We start from the raw sequence: 7,086 nt of genomic DNA, 5'->3' as shown, positions 1-7,086 counted from the left end.
TGCTTTCTAGGCCCTGGATATCTGCACAGCTTAACTCACCTTCTCAGCCATTTCCCTGTGGTGCATTTCGCTGGTTTTAAATATTTAGTACAGTTCTGTTTTCCTACTTTGATCCTGCCTGATGCATGGTCTTCACCAGCGGCTTAGAAGCAGAATTATCATGAGGCAAGGAGCACTAGTGCCTTGTAGAAACTGCAGGAAAGCCTCACAGCAGTCAGAGATCCACAAGTCTGTATGTGGGGCTGAGAGACACCAAGAGACGCCCAGGTCTCTTCCCTGGTGCTCATTCTGGACATGAAGATCACAAGGAATTTTTTCTTTCTCATCTTTGAATGTTCTTTGTGTTGAAGGTTGTTTCTGTTGACATGAATCACAGTTGCAGTGAGAAATGGGAAATGCAGAAGAAATTGTGGAGATTTTGAACTTGGGGATCATTCCCGACAGGCTTGGGGAACTCTCTGGGGTTGGGGTATTGATTATGAGCAAGGTGTGTGCCCTGCTGCCCCCTGTACAATCTCTCTCACCCAGAAACTGTGTTTCTAGCTACTGAGAAAACCTCACTGGGTACTTACCTGACCTGGCTCTGCTGAGATGCCTCTGACAGGTCTGTTAGCAGCTCCACAGATCTGGGGCCTAAGAGAGGAGGTATCTCAGGGTGGTGGGAGAGAAGTGAGCCTTGCTCACACATAGGGACAGAAATGCATATGGGCACCTTTTAGGTCCTAATCCTCCTATGTGGCCAAGCTGAGTCCTTTTCACCAACCCTCTGTGACCCCCTTGTCCCCCAGATGCCCTGAGCTTCCCTGTCTGAGCTTCCATATGTGGAGGCAGCTGAAAGTGATGGGCCTCGTCTAGTGGTCACCAAGTTCCTTTCAGAGCATCCTCCAGATCTTGGGGTACAGCATTGGGGGTTTAGGGGTGAGGTGACCCTGGTAGACTAGGGGGGACTTCTGGCATCTGGGTTGAGAATGATGGTTGAGTTGTTGGAAGCATGGAGATGAGCCTGCATCCACTTTAGAGAAAACAAAAGAGTGAGGGCTTCAGTACTGGGGGGCTGAGTGGGAAAGAGGTAGGCAAGGCCCTGGGTCTCCCAGGGGTGCTGAGTTTTGCACCCCACTCTAGTATACCAGCCCTCATAAGGCCACACAGAATCATGAAAAACTAAAAAATGCTGCCCATTCTAGGTCAGTCATGTGCAAGGCTAACGCCCTACTGCTATGCCACTGCTCTGGCCCCGCATCCTATGTTTTTAATGAGTTCTCCCGGATGCTTCCTGTGTGCTCCTGGAGTGCTTCCTATGTGCTTCTGGAGTGCTCCCCGAATACTTCCTATGAGTCCCCGGATGCTCTCTGACTTCTTACCGAGTGTGCTGTGCTCCCTGAGTGCACTGCATATGCTCTCCAAATGCTCCCCTGCACTCCAGGAGTGTTCCATGAGTGATCTCTAAGTGCTCCCCAAGCGATCTCTAAATGCTCATCTCCTCAGCTCTGCCTATGCTCCTTTGATCCCAGGGCTCATGTGTGCATGGCTCCAATCCAAATGCTACTCACTGAACACCCTCCTCCCCGCCCCCCCCCCCCATTAATATAGGTTTCTGACAGCCATGGCAGGCTGGTGTCCTTTGGGTCCAGGGCTCACTGGTCAAAGCTCTGCTATTGTGTTTTATTGTCCTGTTTCCTCTTCTGAAACACTCATGCTCTGGCCTGTGAACCAGCTCAGAGGCCATCCTCCAGCCCCCTCCAGTACACCAGTTCAGCAATATTTATCCTGGTTTCCTTCCCCTACGGGTTGGCCTGGAGGTACTCCCTGATGAGTTCACGTGCTCCTTGGCCACATCTCTTCTGCCCCCTCCCCTGTCCAGTGCCAAAGTCCCATGATGGAGCCTTCACTTTCCCTGAGCCCAGATGCTCCAGCTTGCCTGACCTTCCCAGATCTGAGCCCCAAATGTGCTTTTCTTCATCTTTTGGCCAGACAAGCAGAGGTCACGTGTGAAGTTTCTTTGCCCGTGGTTTTGTGACCAGCTCTAGACAGACAGATGGTTTTATTCTCCTCTAGGGTGACTTCAGTGTGTGGGCTAGAACTGTGGGTCCCACAAAGGGCCCCCAAACACAACTCTTCCCATATCAATGTTCTCACATCCATTTCTTTCTCTTCTTCCAAGTCCTGTGTGAGGGTGACCTTCTCCATCTTTCAGAAGGAGGAAAGAACCATGGAAACTTGTCCCTAAAATACAAACTATTAATAGTATCAGCTCACGAGCAATCACAAAATACTCAAATATTTTTGAGGTGTGGGATGATTTGCTCAAACCCAGAACAGGATCTCCGTGTGGATCTTCTGGGAGAGGAACGACCCTTAATAAGACCCACACTGCTGTTCTCTTTCTGATAGCTTCTGAAACATTGTATTGGTATTGCTTTGTCTGACTCGGTCGGTCTCCGTGAGTAAATTATGATCAAAATTCAAAGCCATCATAAATTAAAGGTTTTTTTTCCCCCCTGCCTTGGTCTACAAGACTTTCCATTAAGCTAGCCCCATATAATATACCTTGGATGCGTTGGCGAAAGCCCTGTAAATTATAGTAAGTATTTAAAATGGTAAGTAGACATCGGGAAAGGCCACATTAGGATTAATGAATGAAGGGGTGAGGCTGAAAGTGCACTTGTAAATAAATAACACGAGAAGTAAAGATGACATGCTGTTAGGTCAGAGTTACAAGTAGGGGTGATGTTAAATCATGCCGTGGGAATGTGGGGGCCACAGACCTTCAGGTTTTGGTGGAAGCATTTGGAATTTCTGTCCCAAATATATCGTGCATTCTGGGCTGAACCATTTTCTTCCAGAACCTTCTTCTCAGGTTTGGGGAGTGTCTGAGCTTCTCCCACTCTCTTCTTGGCTGGAGACAGCAGGAGGAGGTAGCTTTGTGGCAGGAGATGGTGTTACCTCTCCCCCTCAGGACTTGCCAAGCCTGTCCTCCTGCAGATGGAGATAGGGCAGGGAGCAGGCAGGCAGGATGGGAGGAAGGCTAAGGAGTATTTCTGCCACTCTAGAACCTATGTGTCTGTGACAGCCAGGGGCACCTTAGGTGAGTGGCATGGAGGCGTTTTCTGATCAGGGCAAAGTTACCATCTGCTGACATCTACTAGGACATGGTCCAGGCCATGGGCAATGTTACCAGGGCAGGTGCCCCAACTGGAACTTTCCAGAAGCCATTTTCTGGGGGACTTGTGGGTGAATGAAGACCTGGCTTTTGACAAGCCTCTCATGATGCTTGTGTGAGAAGGCCCCATCATGCCAAGATGCTCACATTGACCCATGGCTGGCAGAGGTGGCACAGAGGCTCAAGGGGCTCAGAAGCAGCTGGGCAAGAGCTTTTGTTGGCAGTTTTGGGCCTGACCAGCTACCTTGATGCCAGTGAGAGTCACTAAGGGCTGAGAGTTTGTCTACAAGACAGTCTCTTTAGTGTGTGTATGTGTGTGAGTTTGCATGCGTGTGAGGATATGGGAAGGATTGGGCATATGTGAGCATGTGTGAGTGTATACATGTGAGTCTGAGTGTATGGCTATGGCTGTGAGTTTGAGTATGCATTTTGTGAGTGTTCATGCGTGAACATGCATGAATGGGAGCATATGAATGTGCATGTGTATGTGCACATGTGTGAGCATGGGAGTGCACGTGTGAGCACTGTGAGTGTGCATGCAAGTGTGAGAATACTTGTGTGAGCACTGTGTGTGTAAATGTGTGTCTGAGTGTGAGGCTGTGTGACCCGCTCACAGGGGCTGAATATCCTTTGTGCTGACTCTGACATACAGTCTCTACTGGCCCTCAAACCTCTATCACTTCTGTGATTGTAAAATTACTTAAAATATTATAATTATAATACTTAAAACATATTATTAAATTATTCTATTACATTTATTTATATATAATTTATACATATACATTATTTATCTATATAATTTTATATATTTATATAATATAAAATTTATTTTATTCATTTATTTATATTTATTTGTATTTGTTTATATTAACTTTATTTATTAAATTATTAATGAATTATTAAATATTATATATTATTAAAATTATAATACTTAAAATATTATAAAAATACTTAAAAATAAAAATATAAAAATTCCCAGAGAGAACCTCTAGCTCTGCAGTGACCTTCCGACAAGTCATGAGCCAGGCTTGAGTCATATCAGGATGCCGGGTTTTGGCTGACAAAGGTGATGTTCTATCTGTTGGGGTCTCAGCCCTAGAAGCTCAGCAGAACCTCATGAAAGAAAATAATCGGGGGTTTCTGAACCCCCGAGCAGGAGACAGCAGGCTAGTTGGTGCATGTGGCAGGCAGTGTGGGCATGTGATCCAGGGCTGGTACACCAACAGGCTGGTACATTTTTGGTCTATGGAAATTTAAGGAAACTCTCTTAAACCCAAATGACAACAAAGAGGCAACACTACAAACTATCCCCAAAACTGCTAGATAAAGACAAGGAGAGGTGAGTCTGGGGAGGGACTGAGTTATAAAAATACCTTCTAGAGCCATCATCCTGGCCAAATAGTTTACCCCCTAAAAAAAAACTTAGGATTTTTTTATGTGGTAAATTCTCTGGAGGACAAAAAGGCACGGGTGCTTTCTGGGTGCGTTTTCTGCCATTTTGGCTGTGACTGTTGAGCCCAGACTGCAACTGTATCTGCCCCGCCCCCACCAACTCCTTAGTCCTGCTGTCACCGTCTCTGGACTCATGGACTGTCCATCTCTCATCCTGATTTTCCTTCGTAGTGCTGGATCACTGCAGAACCAGGCCCATCCAGCCACCTTCACCTCTCTGGTCCTGTCTCTTACACCCCCACTGTGTAGGACCACTGTCACCATCTGGAACATTTTGTGGTCCCCAAGAGTTGCCCATGCAAAGTCTGGGTCAGGCTGAGCTGTCTCCTCTTTGGTGGGGCGCTTGAAAGACAAGCTGGGCCACACCAGCACTCCAAAGCTTTTCAACTTGTTTCCAAAGCTTGCTCTCCCCAAAGCACGAAAAGGACAAAGACAGGGATAAGGAGGAGACAACAGGGACCCAAGGACATTGAATGACACTGGGAAGATGAATGGTGCATGCCTGGCTGATGAGTCAACACATTCACAAAGGGACAGAAGAAATGAATGTGTCTGCCTGTTGACTGGGGCCACAGGCCTGCCACATGGAGAGGCCTGACCAGCCGGTTCCTTCTTATCCTTCTGAATGTCCAAGGGGAATATGAACTGACAGAAAATTGGTTCTTTCAGGGTCATCCCTCCATCTTCCATGTTCCTGTGGCCTTCAGATAAATCATATTTGTAAATAGTGTATCAGACGGATTGTAGGATGTGTGACTGCACAGTGCCCAGCCACTCGTGGAGCCTGGAGTTTTTACTGTGGATCCTCTCTGGTCAAAGGCATCCAGGCAGGACAGATTCACACAGGGGAGGTGGTCACATGTGAGCCATTCAGTACTCATGAGATTCAATGCCTGATTTGAACAACCAAGCAAAGTTTCCAGCTCCATATCCTTGGCTGTCTTGTTGTGTTAAGATCTGAGAGAAGAGGTGATGAGTTGCCAAATTGTAAACCACTTTTGCCATTCCCCATTCTTATTATAATTAGATTCTTTTCCCTTTATTTTTGGGCCACATCTGGCAGTGCTCAGCATTTACTTCCTAGCTCTGTGCTCAAGGGTCACTCTTGGTGGGGCTTGGGGGACTCTTTGTGGTGCAAGGCAAACTCCCTTCCTACTATCCTATCTCTGACCCCTAGAATTAGAACCTTAATAGAATATTGTGTAAACCACAACATTTGCAATTCTCTCTTTTTTTTTTTGGTTTTTGGGTCACACTTGGTGGCATTCAGGGGTTACTCCTGGCTCGATGCTCAGAAATCGCTCCTGGCAGGCACAGGGGACCATATGGGATACTGTGATTTGAACCACCGTCCTTCTGCATGAAAGGCAAATGCCTTACCTCCATGCTATATCTCTGGCCCCATTTGCAATTATCTTTATGAAGTTGACACTCTCTATGAAAAGAGAATTGAAATATTTGAAAAGACCATAAAGTCAAGCTGAGAAATTATTGATGATGTTAATGATGTCTGTATCCATATGAAAGTCATTCATTTGGGGGGAGAAAAAAACCCTTAAAAGTCAAGGATGCTGCCCTTACTGTCTTTATGAGGTTTCTTTTTTTTTGGCTCAACTTTAAAGAAACTTCTAGAAGAAAACACTGAGAATAAAGGAGAGGTGATTTTTAAGCATCTAACTTTCAAATAAAGCCACAATTTCATGGTGAATGTGTGTGAAAGAGAGAAACAAAGTTTTTCTCAGAATAAAGTAGGCTGAAATATGTGCTTCTTTAAATAATTTTATTTGTTTCTGTTCCTTCTTGATCAGCCTGGATACAGATGCTAAGTGGTCCCTGATAATGATCTTTAGATCAATTAGATCTTTAGTTCTACACAAATAAAGGTTTCTGAAAGCTGAACAGGAATGAAACTGCACAGACCCTGTATATTTTCATCATGAGAGCAAGTAAATGATTTACTTTGGAAGAGCCCCAAATGGCAAAGAACAAGTTAGGAACCAAAAAAAAAAGTCTCCAGAAAAAGCCCAAATAAAATCTAACTGCCTCATCAGTATGTCCTGGGCCTGAGTGCATTAGCAGCAACTGCTAGTCAGAAGCAGTGAAAGCGGGCCCGGAGAGATAGCACAGCGGCGTTTGCCTTGCAAACAGCCGATCCTGGACCAAAGGTGGTTGGTTCGAATCCCGGTGTCCCATATGGTCCCCCGTGCCTGCCAGGAGCTATTTCTGAGCAGACAGCCAGGAGTAACCCCTGAGCACCGCCGGGTGTGGCCCAAAAACCAAAAAAAAAAAAAAAAAAAAAAAAAAAAAAGAAGCAGTGAAAGCCAAACTTCCTGTTTCAAAGCAGCACAGTTAGTGATCACACACAAAAACTTTCTAAAAAAGTTGTTTAACACCCAGAGCTTTGACACCATCTCAAAAAGTCCTCAAATTATAGGAGGGTATACAGGTGAGGAGTGAGCATAAGTTTGTTCACT

This window comes from Suncus etruscus, chromosome 10, assembly GCF_024139225.1.
Source record: "Suncus etruscus isolate mSunEtr1 chromosome 10, mSunEtr1.pri.cur, whole genome shotgun sequence".
In the NCBI taxonomy this organism is placed as follows: domain Eukaryota; kingdom Metazoa; phylum Chordata; class Mammalia; order Eulipotyphla; family Soricidae; genus Suncus; species Suncus etruscus.
Note: the sequence above shows the minus strand (reverse complement) of the source record.